This window comes from Euleptes europaea, chromosome 5 (genome assembly GCF_029931775.1).
Source record: "Euleptes europaea isolate rEulEur1 chromosome 5, rEulEur1.hap1, whole genome shotgun sequence".
NCBI lineage: Eukaryota > Metazoa > Chordata > Lepidosauria > Squamata > Sphaerodactylidae > Euleptes > Euleptes europaea.
Window position 1 is genome coordinate 65,248,722 of NC_079316.1, and position 20,809 is coordinate 65,269,530.

Here is a 20,809-nt window from a genome sequence, read left to right on the forward strand (position 1 = left end):
CCCAAGTAAAAGAACAACTCTTCTCAGATCCAAACAACAGAATTCTTTAATATATAATGCCAACTTGTTTTTATTCTATATGTTAATTCAAATTTACAGTCCTCTGAGGCTTTTCTGCCACCATTCTCATGGGGAGGGAAATCTCCTATTCCCTGCACTTCAGTGTAGCAGCTCCCTTCATGGACTCCCTTGAGGCTGGCTGTAGTCAGGCTGCTGGGGCTTAGCTCTCTCCCAGCTATTCAGCCCTCCCTGGCCTACAGCTCCCTCAGTTCTCAGGCTTCTTTCACCTCCTGAGGGAATTCTCTGCTTCAGCTCTGTCCCTGTTTTCTGAAGTCCTTCAAAGCTCTTCCTCTGTGTCTTTCTGTGTCTCCCTGTGTTTTCTGGCTGACTAGGCTAGTTCTACTTATAGGTCTTTTATGCATGGGAGTTTTATCTTGGGTTCGTCGCTCTCTTGACCCACACTTTTCTGGTCTGAATCCTAAAAATGCTATGCATGGTGTTGTTTGTCCTGAAGAAAGTCCTGGAGCAGTGCAGAATCACCAGCAAAGATCAGAGTTCATTGGTTCTTGTAGGTTATCCGGGCTGTGTGACAGTGGTCTTGGTATTTTCTTTCCTGACGTTTCGCCAGCAGCTGTGGCAGGCATCTTCAGAGGAGTAACACTGAAGGACAGTGTCAGGAAGACCCAGACATTGTGTGGGCTTGGTGTGATGTCAGCTCTGAGGGACAGAAAACTCATGCGTAACTCCAAGGAACAACGAGTCAGTCGTGAGTCACAGTACCCATGCATAAAAGACCATAGTTTGAAGGGGGATTGAAAATTGGTTCTTGTAGGTTATCCGGGCTGTGTAACCGTGGTCTTGGAATTTTCTTTCCTGACGTTTCGCCAGCAACTGTGGCAGGCATCTTCAGAGTAGTAACACTGAAGGACAGTGTCTCTCAGTGTCAAGGGTGTAGGAAGAGTAATATATAGTCAGAAAGGGGTTGGGTTTGAGCTGAGTATTGTCCTGCAAAAGTATTGTCCTGTAAGTATCAAGATAATGTGCTAATGAGGGTGTGGTATGTTAATATGGAACCATTGTATCCTGAAGTGATCTGTTAATGTGTGTAATCCAAAACTAATCTGTATGGCTATTGTTGAATGTTGTCTTTGTCTGGAGGTTTTTCAGGGCAGGAAGCCAAGCCTTATTCATTCTTAAACTCTCCTCTTTTCTGTTAAAGTTGTGCTGATGTTTATGAATTTCAATGGCTTCTCTGTGCAATCTGACAAAATAGTTGGTAGAATTGTCCAGTCTTTCAGTGTCTTGGAATAAGACCCTGTGTCCTGTTTGTGTCAGTCCATGTTCAGCCACTGCTGATTTCGTTTGATTGAAAACTCTAACTAGTGATTGGCTCTTATCACAGTTTGCTAAAAGGGCCAATAAGATTGCTACATTTCCCCTGCTACCTGATTAGTTTTTTTTCTTATCAAGCTACGGGATCAATACAACTGCTGTAATTTCCCTCCTTCTCTAATATTTACAAACCCTGATTTGCATGATTGTTCAGCTTTCTACTGTACAAAAAGACCTTAAATTCATTCTAAAACATATACATTTATGTTTACAATTATAAATATACAAATATATAAATTATTATTTTTTAAAAAAATGTCTCCACAGGCTCTGATATGGGAATTCAGACACACTGGGAGAAGAATGCTGAAATTAATGGAGCACATTTCAGGAGGGGATGAGGTTTAGTTCTATTGCTCCTGCGCTCCATTTTAATATTTAACTGCCACCACCCCACTTGTGGATCCTGAGGGGAAAAAGCTTGTTTGCATGTCAGATCAAGCCTCTCTAACCAGATTATGTAGTATTAATAGTATTGAGAATAGCTATACTTCTTCCTGTATTCCTGAATGTTGGGAGGAAGGATCTCTTGAGGAGAGCAATCCCAGAGAATTATACTTAGCAATTTGTTGCCCTGTTGAAATACCAATTGTAGTGGTTCGTTAATATGACCAGCTTTAATTTCTTGCTAATGGATTATTTGATAACTTTTTATTTTTATTTCATATAAGCATAAACATACTAACATACAAACAAATATAACAGAATAGATACAAACAATACATACCCAATGCAACACATACAACAACAACACAACACAATACATATATAAAATCTAAAATAAACTTTAATTCCTTGCTAGTGGACTGTGGTATTTTAGAACACTCAAGTCAAGATTTCTCAGTGTAGTACCATGGTGGGAGTTATTGGATATGATATGTTTGAAGTGCTGTTTCCAAGGTGCTCACTGAAGGAAATCTGGATGGTTTTTCAGCCAATTGCCCAAAAATATATATTTCATTCTTCATAAATATAACCCCTGTATGGAATGAAAATTAAGAGAGTAAACAATGTAATTTGCTACGTGTTCTTCACTAGCAATGAAACTGGATACGAGATTGTCTCATAAAAATCTATAGATGGGCAAAGCTATTGGGCATTGCTCCATAAATAACTTTGCTGAATTTTCTGTCATCCATATTCTGTCCAACATCCAAATACTATCTGGGATCCAGAGACTCTAAAGATCCTGATCTGATGCTGAATTTACCACAATCTGTCAGGTTCCAGTGGCTCAGAATGAGTTGTTGATGTTCCAGATCTCTTGGATTGCCATTTGGCATGGTGATGTCATCTCAGGAAAATGGTGTCACATTCCTCTTCCAATAAAATAATTTAATGTCCATTTAGGAATGGCTCCACCAATGAGATCTGGTGCTGATAATAATTTAAACATGTATACATTTGAATGAAAGATAGAGGCATGCCCAGAATCCAAGAAAATTTTATGGACCTGTGCAGCTAAAGCAAAAGGAAAATTACTTGCAGGAACATTTTCATTAATTCAAGATATGTATGTCCCTACCCCTCCAGCCCTGACCTGACGGTAAACTCCCCCCCCCCCCAAACTAATGAAGTTACTTAAAGATGTAGCTAATTTCACTTTGGAATTGAGAGAGAGAGAGAGAGAGAGAGAGAGAGAGAGAGAGAGAGAGAGAGAGAGAGAGAGAGAGAGAGAGAGAGAGAGAGAGAATGCATATTTTTCACACTGTGGTTTGCATTTTCTTTACTATACTGAAATGAAGAGAGAACTGATGGCCAGTTTGACTACCCAGAGCATAGCTGGAAGTCATGCAGATATAAAAACAGAGAAAGAAAAGAAGAAAGAAAAATACTGGCTCCTCTTCTAGACTATTGATTACATTGCAAAGGGGGGAAGAGGCCATACACATGATCCCCTACTCCTCTGTCCTGCTGTCCAGCTTGACTCTCTCCCCAAAGGTGATTTAGGGAGCCTGAGGTACCGTGGAACTCCAAAAGGGGCAATTTATTCAACACTTCACAAAAAAAAATTGTTGCAGGGAAGGCAGAGGAATCCGGGCATTTTTGTTTACCCAAGGTAGCTCTGCATTCGTGTCTCAGATCGACTCAAATGATTTTGAAAAACTCAAGCGCATGGTCTAATAACTGAAATGCTAGCAAGCAATTTTTTTAAAAAAAATTGCCGCTTATCCAGCCTTTTTGGGTGGGATGGGAAGCACGCCATAAAGTGGCACAGACTTCTCAGGGTCCTAAAAAACAGGCATAATGTGGAATCAGGCCACTTCTAAACAAAGGTATGGGAGAAAATGGCTTGGGGAAGAGCAGGGGGTAGGGAAATGAAGAAAAATTGGGACAGCACAGGATTGATAATGATGTTGTATGGAAATGGGGAAAAACCCTGGTAATATAGGGAAATGAAAGGTCGTTTATGCATGGGCAGTTTCACTCATGTTTGCCCCCAGTCTGTCTCGGTTGTTCCTTGGAGCTATGCATGAGTTTTCCATCCATTAGAGATGACATCCAGCCCCAGCCCTCACAAATCCCGGGACTTCCTGTTCCTCTGTTAACCTGATTCTTTCCTCTCCCCTGAGCTCAGCCTGGGTGAAATCCCCATGCATAAGGTAAAGTGTGGGAAGCACAAGCTTGGTTTCTCTCACAGCCAATTACAAAGCAGTGTGTAAAGAGGCAGGGATTCAAATGCTTCCTGCTTCCTCAGAGCTCTTACTGAGCAGAAGAATTGCTCTGTTTATTGTTTTTCGTTTTTAAAATGCTTTCTTATACAGCAGTTGGGTTTGGGGGGATTTTCTCTCACTGTAACCTCTACAAAGCAGCATTTAAAGGGGCAGAGACTTAATTTGAGCTTGGAGACTGCTAGTGCATACATTCCCCACAGGAAAGTGTGGGTCCAGTGAGCACCGGACCTCAGGTATAACTCCCATGCATAAATGACCAAAATGGAACATTGAGGCAGACTGGAAGAGGCCCTGGTCCTGACTTGCCATGATTTGTGAATGTAATGTGTATAGTTGTTTGTGTTGGGGGGGGGGGGGAGAATTAAATAACTGATGAAGAAAAAATGTGACATATGATGCTTGGGAAATGGGCCTTAATCCTCTTTCTTTTTTCTTGGTACATGGTTAGTTTCGTTGAATGTTCATGAAGCAAAATGAAAGTCACAGCTAAGGCAGCAGGCTTGCAATGCTAGCCAGACACTAAATGTGCTAGATTTTTCCCCCAGCTTATGAGGAACAGCAAATCTTTTCTTTCCAGGAAGAAACATTTCAAGTGTCAATAGCCATGTGTGATAGCTAGAGTAATATTGGAGATGGCGCCTCTGAGTCCTTAGCTATAAGAAAGGATTACTAACCATTTTTATGCTTCTTTTTTTTTGCTATAAACTGAGGCCAACTGTGAACCGACACTGACATGTACAAGTGGGGGTGGGGAGAGACAAAATCGTACACTTTTCAGATGCCAATTGTGCACAAAAGGTTGAATCTAGACATTATTATAGCAGAGCCTTTCATGTTGCTATAGCTATGCTTGTGTTTGCATTTCCATAATAAAACCTATTTTCAGGGGGTTTATAACTCAGCTGTAAAAAAATTTCTCTGTGCTCCAACTTGGCATAACAAGGTATCAGACAGAGAGCTGTAGTCCCCATGCTTTAAAATTCCACCTCTTCTGCAGGAAGGGAGAGTCTTTTGTATAAAGCATCATTGCTGCTCAATGGAATTTACCCTAAGGCAAGAAACTGCAGTTAGAATTCTAAAGCTCCAGGAATAATCACTGGGCCAAACTCTACCTTCACATTCCTATTCAGGGAACCAGCCTTCAAAAAAACGATCAGGTCCATTAGGAACAGTGGTTGTTGCCCAATAATTGATTAATCAAAGCATATACCTATCAGTAAATCTGTTAGATTATATTCGGCTTCTGTTATCTCCAAAGGCCTGGGGAGGGATGAATAAGCATTTCATAGGTAGAAGATAGGTCCCTGGTCTCCAGGAAACCCATAATGTAAGACAAGTAGGAAAAGTACACAAAAGAAGGTAAACAAAGAGGGCGGGGCAATTCTTAAATCATGTACACTTAGCAGTTTCTGCAGCAGTAGTTGAAGGTTCCTTCCTAGACTCAATACAGGGAAAGGCTCTTGTGTCTCTAATTGTGTAGAGAAGGGGGAATTTCAGCAAGTGCATCTTTCCATGCTATTGCAAACCAATGGAAACGAGATAGGGTTGCCAGCTCCGGGTTGGGAAATACCTGGAGATTTTTGGGGTGGAGCTAGGGTTGCCAGGTCCCCCCTCTCCTCCGGAGGAAGCTTTTAGGGTAGAAGAGCGGTGCACCCGCACGGCACTTCCAGTTTGCAACAGGAAGTGCTGCCTCATGAGAAGCCTTATGCCACTCAAACTCTTGCAATGCGGCACTTCTGGGTGTAAACGCATTGCAAAAGGCCTTTTACCACTTCTGGTTGCAAACGGGAAATGCCACATGGATGCATCGGTGTGCACTTGCACACATTTGCCCGCCGACCTTCAAGTGATCAGTGGGCAGAGGGAAAATTACTGGGGATTTGCCCACCACCACCGGGCACCTGGCAACCCTAGGTGGAGCCTGAAGAGGGTGGGGTTTGGGGAGGGGAGGGACTTCAATGCCATAGAGTCCAATTGCCAAAGCAGCCATTTTCTCCAAGTGAACTGATCTCTGTCGGCTGGAGATCAGTTGTAATAGCAGGAAATCTCCAGCTAGTACCTAGAGGTTACAACAAAAATAAGGCAGCACGCAGGCTCTATCTAAACTCTTATCTTAAACACACAATCAAATCCTATATATAACATATACAATAGTGAAGGTGGAGTAATTCAAGCAAACATACAAACTCTACAACCCATACTCAACATACACATACAAATAATACATTTCATAAATTGCATAAACATGCTGGAAATATCCAGCTAGTAACAACAGCCCCAAAGTAACACGCGGGTGCAAAGTTCAACTGAACAAGTCCCACGTACGCAACGCGGATCACTTCCAAAAGAGGACGAACGCAGTTTCTAGATATTCTCCAAAGCAGCCATTTTCTCCAGGTGAACTGATCTCTATCGGATGGAGATCAGTTGTAATAGCAGGAGATCTCCAGCTAGTACCTGGAGGTTGGCAACCCCAGGGGGAGAAGCTGAACCAGCTGAAATTTCCCCTTTTGCACAGTTATGTAAGGCACAGGAAAGACTGACATACATCATCAAGAAGGAGCATTGCTGCAAGATGTTTCAGATATAGGGTCTTGCCTAGTACTGTGGTTTCAAAAAAGTAGCCCTCTGCTTGGAGTCCAGATCTGGCCCACCTGAAAGGAGCGCTGGTTGCTCAGCCTAGCTATAGGAGGCCATCAGAGGAAGAATATGTAGGGAGTCATTGATTTTACTTTATTTCTTGCCTGCCTTCTTTATTGAGACTCAAAACAGATATATATGTTACTCCTTTAAAAGGGTTTTTTTTTGGCATCAGAGTGTTAGAAAATAAAATGAACACATTATGAAAGGTTTAGTAAGAGCATCGTTCTTCGCCAAAATGATTCAGATACGGATCTGGAAGGATGAGGCAACTAGGCCAACAGTGCCAAAGGGAAAAAAAATATGACATTCTGACAAGCATTGTACATCCAAAATCTTGGAGGGATGACAAAAGAATTGAAAAAAAAGAATTGAGCGGGATGCCTCTTGCTACACCTCTTTGGTCGACACAGTTCCCAGTAAATGGGTTCTTCGCTAGTATTCCTGTTCAAACGGATGTTTTCCTGGGTGTTGCGCTGAACTAATAGTTGCCTTTATCATTCAAGTAGCATTCAAACTGATTGTAACTGCAGCCTAAAAAGTATTCCAGATATCATCTGTACGTGGCAGTGTGTGCTTGTACATTTGTCTAATTTTTCACATTATTATTCCCATACTCAATCAGGAAGTAGCATCAAGAGTATCCATTTAGAAGAAGAAGAGGAGGAGGAAGAGGAGGAGTTGGAGTTGGTTTTTTATATGCCGACTTTATCATTTAAGGCAGAATCAAACCGGCTTACAATCACCTTCCCTTCCCCTCTGCACAACAGACCCCCTGTGAGGTAGGTGAGGCTGAGAGGGGGTGAATAACTCAAGGTCACCCAGCTGGCTTCATTTGTAGGAGTGGGGAAACAATTCTAGTTCACCAGATTAGCCTCCGGCGCTCACGTGGAGGAGTGGGGAATCAAACTCGGTTCTCCAGATCAGACCCCACCGCTCCAAACCACTGCTCTTAACCATGCTGGCTCTCAGAAAGAGACACTGCTAAAAACATATTTGAAGGGAGTATGTTTCACCAGAATTGCTGGGATTTACACATATGTGTGAAATACTTAGATCCATGCATATGCTCTCAGCCTGCCCATGAGCTGATGCACCGAGAGTATGTAAACTCCTTTGCATAGTAAAGTGGAGCACAGGTTCCCCAAAGACCCAGAAATATCTCTAGCTCTTACTCTGTATTGTGACATATATATGCATTTCATCTGAAATGAACCATCATTGGAATGTATAGGCAGCCTTTCAAACTACCAGGAATGTTTGCATGTAAAGTACAGCACATTGGCTGGAGTTAAACACTCCCTGCTGACTCCCAGATAAGAACATGTATATGGGGCTCAAATAATTGAGCCACCCCAGCATCCTATTCCTGCTGGCCCAGCACACTCTGAGATGGGAGGCAGAGGAAGCACTTTTGTAACCTAGCTTGGATGAACTCTGGGTAAGCAGTCATGGGATGCAAGAAAATGAGTGTCTTGTGCTACCCTGGACCCTTCCAAGGCAGAGTGCACAAGACGTCCTTGTGCAGCCCATAGAGGTAGAGGTAGAGACTTCCCTGCCATCAGATAGAGCCTTGAGCAAGCTGGGACCATTGGCATTGCTCCACCTGAGGCTGGGCAGGATGAGTCAGCCTAACTCTCCAACACTCCAGCAATCTGGCATTATCGAGGGTTGACCCAGACAATTGGCTACATCATGTGACAATGCTCCAGCCATCATTTTTGCCTCTCACCTCTTGCAAGAGTAGCGAATCTCATGGGAGGTCGGGAGTTGCTGAAGCACATGTGAGGTTCACAGGTCAGGGGTGGGGAACCTTTTTTCTGCCAAGGGCCATTTAAATATTTATAACATCATTTGCGGGCCATACAAAATTATCAACTTAAAAATTAGCTGATCAAGCCCCAACCAGGCAGCTGCCCCAGATGACGCTCCCCCCCCTTGCGGCAAGCAGGCAGGCATCCAACCGGTGGCGCATTCGCCCACCTGGTGGCACAAGATGGTCTGTTGCACCAGCCGGGCATAGCTGTCCAGCCGCACACCAGAGTTGCTCCTGCTCCACACGGTCGGGGCCAAATTCTACAGCCGGCTCCTGCTACCTCCGCCTGCAGGGATGAAATCAGGACAGGACACACTGACTAAGAATTTGGTCCCCCCACACACGCATTCTGGCTCTGCCCCCTTTAACCCCTGTATTGTCGCCACTTCCACCCCCAGCCCTCTTGTAGTACAGAGGGAATACATTTCTCCATGGCCCAGATGGGAAAGGGTTAACACAGTTTCTTGGGCGGTCCTAGCAGCCCCATAGCTAATAACTCTTCTGAAAGGGGGGGAGTTCCTTTTCTCAGCAAAACAAACTCACATCTGCCTTGAATAGAGGCTATTCCTGTCCGTAGGAGGGGGCGGATCACCAGTCTTAGATCCTTCTGAGCTAGAGATCTACCAGGACCCACGAAGGGCCAGACCAAATGATTTCACGGGCCTTAAATGGCCCCCAGGCCTGATGTTTCCCACCCCTGGTTTAAGTAGTGACATGAGATGACCTTCTTGGTGGTGGTGCTAAAGTTGTGAAATGCCTTCCTGAGGCAGACCTATCTGGCTTCTTAACTGGTGTCATTCAAGAAACAGGCAGCAACTGTTTTGTTTCAGCAGACTTTTAAGCTTGCATAAGATCTTAATTTAGCCAGGCAGTTGTGTTTTTTATAAACTTTTTGTCTAATTGTTCTTGGTTTTAACTGTTAGGATATAGATTGCATAACTTTCTGTTATTGTAATTTTGAAGACCAATTACATCAAAAATGCTGGGATAAAAATATGTGAAATAAATAAATAAGATGCTATTTTACACAATCCAAACAAAAAAGAGAAGTATAGGGTGAGAGCAGATAGTCGATGAACATGCTAATGTCAACTTTGGTCTTTTAAACATTGCTGTTTCACTCGCCGTAAGCCCTCTGACAACTTCAGGCAGCTTGGTGACCTTGGGCAAGTTAGAGCTCTGTTAGAGCTCTCTCAGCCCCACCTACCTCACAGGGTGTCTGTTGTGGGGAGGGGAAGGGAAGGCGATTGTAAGCTGGTTTGAGTCTCCCTTAAGTGATAGAGAGTCAGCATATAAAAACCAACTCTTCTTCTTCTTCTTCTGTGACTTTCAAAAACTTGCTCATTCCTACACAGACTTAGATTGGCTTGGTAGAAGATACCACTTTTGTCATCTTTACATATGCAAATATTCAAAATTTCTTGAGGACAAAACTAGCAACCATTTATTTTCTCATCTTATTCCTAAACAAGATAAGAACAGATATGTTTGTTGAATGTCATAAAACACTTTTGTCCAGCTTCATGAATAATTTTATACAGTCACTGTTTCTATATTCTCCCAGCTCAATTACATTTCTTAGTGTTGGTATTTATTTTATGAAACTTATATTGTATTGTCCCTAGGCAGGGTCTGAAAGTAGGTAATGCTGCAGCTTTATTGAAGCTATAGACTGTGTCCTTTCAATACCTGCACTGGACACTGGAATCCCTGTTTCATGGGATATATAAGAACTTTTGAAGAAATTAAAGTCTGAATTACCTCCATGAATGACTCTAGTTTTCTTGCAATTGGATGACTAAAAGGTTTATTGGAACATCTCAACTACTACTACTACTACTACTACTACTACTACTACTACTACTACTACTACTACTGTGCAAACTTTTGTAATCAGCACTTTCACATTAGTCAATGTGAAGATAGAAGGAAAAAATGAAATGAAGCACATTCACAGGCATGAGCTAAATCTGCATGTGCAAAATAAGTTGCTGCTGGGTCATTTAAGCAACCTAATTGAGAAAATTTACTCAATTGCATTACTAGACTCCATGAGGCAGTGTGAAAATTGGGTTATAGTTGGTTAGGGCGGTATGATATTGTACTAATATGTTTTTTAAGATAAAGGTAGTCCCCTGTGTAAGAACCAGGTCATTACTGACCCATGGGGTGACATCACATCACGACGTGTACCAGGCAGACTATGTTTACAGGGTGGTTTGCCATTGCCTTCCCCAGTTGTCTACACTTTACCCCCCAGCAAACTGAGTTTGGAAGGATGGAAGGCTGAGTTAACCTTGATCTGGCTACTGGAAACTGACTTCCTTAGGGATCGAACTCAAGTTGTGAGCAGAGCTTTTACTGCAGTGTTACAGCTTACCACACTGCACCACCTTTGTCCTTGAGGCATCATTGACCTAACTCAAATGTCATAGTATAATGCAAAAGAATTTGTTGATACATGCATGAAGAACCAAGAATTTGGGGGCCCGGGCAGGAAAATTGCATTGAAGAATGTCTCCCCACTACCCTGTCCTCAACTGCCTTGCAAGGATGGGGTTTTATTCCCCCCCTTTTCCTTACTCTAGTACCATCATAAGCAAAACTACTAAATTGAACAGACACCAGTCTCCTATGGCTTAGGAAGTTTCAGGCAGCACTTCTGACTAAAAAGGTTTAGACAATATACTAGACATCAGCGAGAGTGTTGATGCAAGCAGCAATGCTCCAGGCTTCACATATATTAGTGTGAAACACAATGCTTAAAATAGCATTGGTAACAAGGATACTCTAGCCAACACATAGCCTGCATATTCCCTATCAATGCTTCTGCTGCAGAGTACCATTGAGATTCAGAAGGTGAGCCAATACCCTATACCCAGTGTGCTGTTGTGCTGCAAATGTCAAGGCTGGCTAGGACTGAATCAGACTAATCCAACCTCCCTGAGCAGGGACCTTGAGACAGCAGGGGCAGAGTTAAGCAGTGAGGTCATAGTCTGGGAAGAGGACAAGTCTGGCATAATAACAGTAGTTTCCAAGGGCTATAGAAGTCAGTCAGGTAGTAGTCAGGTAGCAGTTCATGTTCACAGCAGGAACAGGTCTATGAAGCAGACTGACCCAAGCTTGATCCTTTTCCAGTGAACAAGTTACTAGGACTGAAGAGACAAATCAGAGGAATTGCTTGTCCCAGTCTTGGGTGACTAAAGAACAGGGTCAAATTGAGGTAAGAAGAGATGAGGTTCTAGAAATAGTTGAAAACCAATAAATCTCCAGGTCTGGATGTGATTTGTTCCTATAATTGGCCTCCGTGCTGGAGGACTGGAAAGTAGCAAATGTCACATCAATTGTTAGAAAGGGGTCTTGAGGGGATCAAAGAAATTACAGGTAGTTAACCTAACATCTGATCCAGGTAGATTAGTAGAAACTGTTCTTAAAGATAAAATTATTAAGTACCTAGAGGAATAAAGTCTGCTGAGGTAAAATCAGCATGGCTTCTGCAGGGAGAAGTCAGGCCTCACTAACCTTTTGGAGAGCTTTCAGCAGATTAACAAGCAGGTTAATAAGAATGGCTTAGTAGGCTTAGACTTCAAGCAAGAGATGGTTGTAAAGCTATTGGCTGATACTGATCCAAATGTAGCCCTTGCCGTGGCAAAATATGTATCTATGGCTATTAATGATACTTCCTTTTAACTTTACTCCTCAGTCATTGTATTTCTGTATGTTTGGTTATTTCTGTATTATTGAATTTATTGAATTTGTTTTGCTCATGACCTGTTGGTCCACAAGCATAAAGAATAGAATAAAGGAATAAAGAATGCTTGGACTTTCAAAAGGCTTTTGACAAGGTACCTCACCAAAGATTCCCAAATAAGGTAAGCAGTTATGGGATAAGAGGAGGAGTCCTCTTATGGATTAAACATGGGTTCAATGCAGGGAGCAAAATGTAAGAATAAATGGATAATTCTCAAAATAGAAGGAAGTGAGCAGTGGGGTCCCACAAGGATTGCTATTGGGACCAGTGCTATTTAATTTGTTAATAAATTGTTTGAAATTGGGGTGGGTAGTAGTCAGGTGTGCAAATGATACCAAATTATTCATGATTGTGTGAACCAGTGCAGATTGTGAAGAACTATAGGATAATCTATCTGAATTGGGTAAATGGCAACATTGTAACAAATGAGGTTCAGAGTTGGTAAATTGTAAGGTAAGAACAAAAAAATCCTAACTTTAAATGTATGCTGATGGAGTCTGAACTAGCCAATATATACCTACTCTCTCCAGGATCAGAGGAGCATGCCTATTATATTAGGTTCTTTGGAACACAGGCAAAATGGTGCTGCTGCAGTTTTCTTGTTTGTGGGCTTCCCTAGAGGAACCTGGTTGGCCACTGTGTGAACAGACTGCTGGACTTGATGGACCTTGGTCTGATCCAGCATGGCCTTTCTTATGTTTTTAAAGTGGGGAAGCTTGAAAAATTGGTGGATATTCTAAAATTAAATTAGACTCCCTCTTCAAAACAACAAGAAAGCTGAAATAGTTCCACAAAGTTTGTTGTTGTTTTTAAAAGTTGCCTGTGGTACTATTTAGTTACAAAGAAAAAAATCCTAGACATTTTATCTTTTGCAATCACAAAGAGTTGACATATTGCATAATACTTGCTATGTAGGGTTTTTTATGCACCAGTTACAACAGCCACCGCCTTTTATTATGGTCTAAATTGGATGGGGATTTTGAGAGAAGCCTATGGGAGTTATGTGTCTAAACCCTTTAAGGTGCTTTGAAAATCCCATCCACAAATGTTAAGTAGTCCCCATACGTTCCAACTTCAAAACAGTATGATAGGCAACTCGAACTGCTCAGGGGGGTTCTGATGCTGATAATACACTACTTAGAGGAAATGGCTCATGCCATCCAGTATATGATAATACCTGAATTCACAAGAAAGAGCTGTGAGCCTCTAGCACTTACTAGCTGTAATGCTGAACAGATTACACAGACAAATCAGGGGGTGAAAAAGTAATATGCTTTCACCTCACAGCGAGAGACGCCTAGGTTCAGGAAGAGGAAATATGTATTAAGAGAGCAGGTTAAAAACTGACATTATCCCTGACTTTCATGAAATCAAAATTATAGGCAGGATGCTAAGTTATTATAATGTATTTATTACCAGGATTGCTTTCATATTTAACTGATTTGGCCCATCTTGAGACCTGTTTTAAAATGCACCACCTTGTCCACCTTTTTCCATTTTCATATGAAAAACAGGAAAGCAAAAACTAATTTACTCAGGGAGACACATCGACTGTTTGCCCGTTTATCTCTTACAGACCACCCCTCAGTCCAATGTTGACAGTACATGATATTCCATTAATCTGCCTAATGAAAATTTAACCAGTGTTATAAACAAATAATTGGCTATTATCCTCTCAAAGATCCCGAATAAATTACTTCTCCTTATTTCCTCCCCCTCGCATCACTCTCTTTCTCTATCTCTCCTTCTCCACACTCAAAAAGACAGCCTCTTTCCTATTGATGTTGGAGGAAATACTTTCTAACTGTTGCTGCTAGTCTGGGAAACCTGGAATAGGCAGGCTTTGGTGACTGGAGGGAATATTTCTACACTTGTAGTCAGTAACTTCAAACCCTTTTTTTTTGAAGGATATAGTGGCTCTGCAGAGTGGCTGTTGGCTTACCCATGTTTTCTCCTGGCAATTCCTTCCAGTCTCCAATTACATTCCTATTTCTCCCAACTCTCTGAAGAAACTCAAGAGTCACCTATGGTGTCCTCCCCTTTTCATTTCAGTATCTCAAATGGGTGACGTGGTTTTCTATTCAGTGCAATTAAAGCAAAAGATTTTTTTTAAAAAAGAATAATGTTGATTAAGTTACCCATTTTGGCATTTCTGTATTGAGGAACTATTTTCAGTTACGTAGAAAAGAGTCAGAAGATTTGTTGTCACATTAGCTAGCTGGTTTCTCCTGGAGATTAGTGGAGTTTCTGGCAGTTTTCCCATGGTGGAGAGAGTTCAGCATGAAGACCTTTGTGTCACGTGAGTAGCTTCTCATCAAAGATGACCCAAGACATTTTGGTTCTGGAAAAAAAAATCTAAATAGTTCCTGGATAAAGGTTAAAAGCATATTAATAACTAATGAAGGCTGCAGTCCTTATGCACATACTTGGGAGTAAGCCCTACTGAATTCAGCAGGCCTTACATTTGAGGAAACGCACTTCGGTTTGGGCTATAAATAACTGATAATCTGTTGTGCTCTAATGATAGCTTCAAATCTGCTGTTTAAAGCAGCCTTCCTCACCTTGTCCAATCTCAGGCCATTGTAGGTCTCATGTCAGTTTTTGATTGCCAGAAATTTAGAGATATAATTTTTGGATACAGAAAGTTATCCCAAACTCTGATTATGCAAGTGTTTTCTGGGGGCAGGGGCACTGGGATTTGCAAGTCACAGCAGAAGAAAATGAGCATATGAATTCACCTAGGTTGTAAAAGCATGTTGACTCCCAGCCAAATAGACAGACTTCTCAGGGGTGCAGTGAGAAAATCACTTCAAGACTCATATTTTGGAATAGTTTCCAAAATGCTCTCATTATACTAAAGGGCTGGAGGTTGCCATTACCTTGTTATTATTTATTGTAAATATATTTGCTACAGAAAATCCCGGCAAAATAGATATATCTAGCCTCCTTGGATGATGAATCCTGAATTGATGTATATTTCTTACACAGGGGACCAAATTAATAGCCTTGGGGTCCTGGGTGTTTAGTTCCACACCATGACTTATTTTGTAAACACACATCCACAGATATTTTGGGCTTCTAGTGGTGATCATTAAGAAGTCATAGCCAGAGGTTCGAAATTTTGTTGACTTTTCCTATGCGATGTGTACTTATACTGCAAAACATATGGTCAGAGTTAGAAATGCAAACTTTTCATTGAAAGTAGTATGAAATCGTGCTCTTAAACGGTGTACTGAACAACCAATTCTGTAGTTTATACATGGGCCCCAGAGTTAGAATACTGGCCTTGTATATTGCAAATAAATCACAGACTGATTTTTAAAGGGTCCACCATTTTTGAAAACCTAGCACGTCAGATATCTGTAAATCACAGACTGGTTTTTAAAGGGTCCACCATTTTTGAAAACCTAGCACGTCAGATATCTGTACATTTTCACGTTAAGTTCATAAATAAGATTTCTAGCATAATGACAAACTAATTCTTCCCCTTATAATTTTATTAAAATAAGCATATCCTATCTTTTAACGAGACCTGACATATGCTTACACAGATACTACACACCCTGTAACCTAATCTGCTAGCCATCTTGAAGCAATTAACTCCTTCTAATCTTTAGCTAACAAAGCCCACCATGCAAAATGCCCCCGGAGACCACCAGTCTAAAGGCCTCGATGTGCTCTTTCCCAACTGATTCTCTATTATTCAACATGTAGGAGCTCGCCAGAGTGTTTAGAGAGCAGGGATTCATTTGAAACAACAAAGATGAATCATCACAGATCATAAGATCTTCATTAACTCCTTATTTCTCTACTAATTAACACAAAAGGAATGACTTGTCTGCTTGACAGGCGGTGAATGACCCACAGCTCTGTGGTTAATGGGATGCAAATGACACCTAATGAGGGTCTCTAGCTGCTGTCTGGGCAGCTGGCTTACTCAATTCTTCCCCTGAATTCTGAAAAGGTTTGATCTGAAAACACTTTAACCAATAATTTGCACTCCTGTGTAGTCCACTGTAAAGTCAGTGAACAATTTTCACATTCTGATGGATACGTATAATACATGTGTATATGTATATATATGGTTTATTATAATGCATGTTCTACATTGTGTACATTTTTTTGGGGGGGGGAATGTCCTTCACCAAAAAAAATTGCCAGAATTCTGATTAAAAAGTAGTGATAAGAATGTATTAAACACATTATATTCTGGGTTTCCTTTTATAATAAAAATGGTTACCAAACAAAAACAATAACCATCTACCTCCTGTTGAAATATTTCCCAAAATTTTAAAGCTAGACAAAATGACACTGATATCAGATGCTCATTGAATATTGACTTTTACCAGATTTTAGAAGGCCAACAGTAATCCCTGAAGATCGCTGAAATACTTTCTGTACATGAAACAATAACTTTCATCATTATCGGTGAAGGATGATATTTACCAATAAGTCTCAAATCCAAGTCAGTGTCTTTGGTAAAATAACACATTTCATTCTTGCTGTCATCATTTATTGTTCACAAAGAGAGCATAGTTTAGAACATTTGAAAACAAGACTTTCTGACATTCACTGGTACATTTCCAGAAACAAAAACTGTCTTCAACAAGCGACCAGATTTTACCCTCATTTCCATCATTTACCAAGCAAATGTCAGCATTTATGAGAACATGCTGGAAAATGTTCAGTATTGTGATGAAATGGATTATTTTTGGGATGCCTTCTTGCACATATTATGATTTTATTTAACACCATTAAAAGAATTCTCAGTTGTCTTGAAAGATATTGCATTTCAAACATCAGATAGTGTGAAATGACAATCTGACTTGGAACTTTCCGTATTCCTGCTCTTCGTTCCTATTTTTGAGCTTATCCTGATCACCTAACTTCTTTGCTGCAGACTTCTAGGATGTTTTCAGATGAAGTTACCTGCAGTGATTTTACACTTTCTATTGGGCATGCTAACATTCTGGCTTGCCAGCTCTGGGCTGAGAAATACCTGGTGACTTTTGGGGCAGAACCTGAGGAGGGTGGGGTTTGGGGAGGGGAGGGGCATGGAAGTCCCTCCCCTCCCAAAACCTCACCCTCCTCAGGCTCTGCCCCCAAAACCTCCCTCTGGTGGCGAAGAGGGACCTGGCAACCCTAAATAGGTGGGAAGAGAAAGGGCAGAACACAATACACTGAGGCAAGAGAGCAGAGCTGCTAGCAAAAAAAGTAATTGGTGGAAATGAAACATATTTAGGTATTGGAATAATGGTAGCCCAAAACTACAAATAAGACTGGCAAAATGGCACATAAACAAAATTTTAACACAATTGAACACAGAGAGTTCCAGATTGATTTAAAACACTACACATTTTATTTGTTTGTGTGTTTGTCTGTTTATAGAATTTATATCACACCTTTCTGTCCTCATCAGGGATACCAAGCCAGCTAACAGTTAGAAACATACATAATAAAAACACATCCTAAAACCCATTAAAACATAATTCATACAATTAAAACCTAGTTAAAATACACACACAATCCAATAAAATACATATGCATAACAACAAAAATTAAAACAGCCCCACTCCGCCAAGTCTTAATCCAAAGCTGGAAGATGGTAACAGAAGGGGATAGGTGAGACTCTCTGGAGAGAATTCCAGAGTTTCAGTGCCTCACCCAAGAAGGCCCTCTCCTGAGCTGCCATCTACCTAGGGTTGCTAGGTCCCTCTTTGCCACTGGCGGGAGGTATTTGGGGCAGAGCCTGAGGAGGGTGGCAATTGGACTCTATGGCTTCCCCAAACCCTGCCCTCCTTAGGCTCCACCCCCCAAATCTCCAGGTATTGCCCAACCTAGAGCTGGCAACCCTATCCCTAAGACACACTGTAGTTATGGTTGCCAGGTGTCCCGCTATGGCAGGACAGTTCATGCTGGCTACCATGATTGCATGCTGCCATTTTTTTCCCACCAGAAGTCACATCATGTCTCTTCAGGAATCTGATGATTCCTAGAGCGACATGAAATCACTTCTGGCTTTTTCCTAGAAATCACGTCATGACAAAAGCTCTGCTGGCGCTGCCCCCATGTCCCTACCCCCAAGCTCCCACCAATTACCAGGCAAGGCCTGGCATGGCAATCCCAACTGCGGTCAACATCCTGGCTGCAGCATTCTGCATCAATTGAAGTTTCCAAAAACATTTTGAGGACATCCCCACATACACTGCATGGCAGTAATCTAATCCAGATGTAACCACAGCATGCAACACAGTAGTCACATCTTTTCTGCCTAGGAAAAGCCACAGCTGGCTAACCAACTGAAGGTTGCAAAAAGCACTCCTGGCTACAGCTGCCATAAAGCAGTATACCTGGGTCCTAGAACACCCCCAAACTCCATCCAATAGAGATCAGTTCAACTGGAGAAAATGGCCACTTTGGCAACTGGACTCTATGGCATTGAAGTCCCTCCCCTCCCCCAAACCATGCCCTCCTCAGACTCTGCCCCAAAAACCTCCCACCAGTGCCAAAGAGTAGTTAATTAGTTAATTAGGGACCTGGAAACCCTAATTAACTACCTCTTGGACCCATTCAGCCACACACACCCCAGAAGATTTAAGTAGCCAGAAAGGGCAAAGGTTATAGAAGCAGGCAGTAGGCCTCAAACTTCCAAGGACCCCGTCCACATACTCAAACTTAATAAGCAGAAAAGTATCCTGAACAGCTGGAGTCCAAGTTGGCACCCTGGCACCATCTGGCCCTGTCACTACTAATTCTCCCTCATTTCAAAGTCCCATTTGGATGCTATTGCTAAATAATCTGAACCTTCTAGCTTCTTTAAAGTTGATTTTTACTAGATGTATACAACTTTACATCATCCAGAAAGTACGACTGAAAATTATCTCACAGATCTAATTTCAGCCCTGGCACTTGGGTCTCTTTCATATAGGATTGCCAATCTCCAGATGTGGCCTGGAGATCTCCCAGGATTATGACTGATCTCCAGACTACAGACGTCAGTTCCCCTGGAAAAATGGCTACTTTGGAGAGTGAATTCTAAGGCATTATACCTCACTGAGGTTTCTGCCCTCCCAAAACCCTGTCCTACCCAGGCTCCACTCTCAGATCTCCAGCAACTTCTCAACCTGAATTTGGAAACCCTTGAATGGACTCTTTAATCCATTTACGCTTCTGAATGCAAACAGATTTTTTAAAGAAGTTTCCACACATCTTAAAGACAAAACACTGCCCTCTCATAGTTAATGAAGCCTTAATTCGGGTTTTTCAAAACCTGTTTTGATCTCTCTCTCTCTCTCTTTGGCTTTATCGGTTAGGTGTGTGAAACCTTAAAAAAAATCTGTTTGCCTTCAGAAACCAAAGTGGGTTTAAAGAGCTTGTATGAAAGAGGCCTTCCTCAAGATATATAATGCCCAACAGATTAAACCATATCTGAACTGAAATAACTTTAGTCTCTCAAAAGATGGCCTGGATCATACTCTTGAGAAGAAGATGAAATCCCAAAGTCTCCATGTGCGGTTGGAAGGTACATGATGCAGCAATTTATTGAAGCTAAGCAGGTACAAGTCTAGTCAGTGCCTGGACAGAACCTCTTAGGAACCTTTTGTACACTCCCCGGTTTCATGATATAAGAAAATAAATAACCATAAATCATGAATCAGTCTTATAGGTCGAAGAGCTCCTTCATCATTGCTGTAGTAGCAGAATTTGTATAGAAGCACAACAAGCTGTATTTCATAGCAAAGCATCCAAATTCAGTGCAACACAAAAGGCTTTTTTAAAACAAACAAACAAACAAACAAACAAACAATGCATTTCCGTAACGCAGATAAGCCTTAAGAGAAACATCAAGAGGCTTGGTCTATGCAAGCATCACAAGGACATCTCTCTTTTCTTGAGACATATCAGTTTGTTTAAAAGACTCACCACATGCATTTGCCACCTGAAGAATCCACCTCAACAATACCATGATGACCTCCCATAATCTTTTTAGCCTGCGCCAATTAGAACATTTGCATTATACTCCCAGAAAAGGAAGCTTTTGGGATTGGCTGGCCATAGAGTTCTGACTCCAAACTGTCAGAAAGAGTGGGGACTATCTAACCATCGGTGTCTGTGATTCTACTTTCAAAGTACCAATTGCTGAAATGTCCTTCAGGAAGCTTGCAAAAACACATGTGATAAATCCTCCAAAGCTCTGGTTGAATTAAAAAAAAACAACACTTTCGACTACAGAATGCTGACTAATGTTTGCAGCAATCAACATAGGTGGCAAGTACTCATTCCCGACATCATCGCAACTGCCAACATGGTAAATTTAGACTAATCCATAAAAAGAAAAATGATGTTTTGGTATGTTCTTGGATTGTAGATAAGCATGCATTTGTTCCCCTTATTGTGTGTGTAAAGTGCCGTCAAGTCGCAGCCGACTTATGGTGACCCCTTTTGGGGGTTTTCATGGCAAGAGGCATTCAGAGGTGGTTTGCCAGTGCCTGCCTCTGTGTAGCAACCCTGGTATTCCTTGGTGGTCTCCAATCC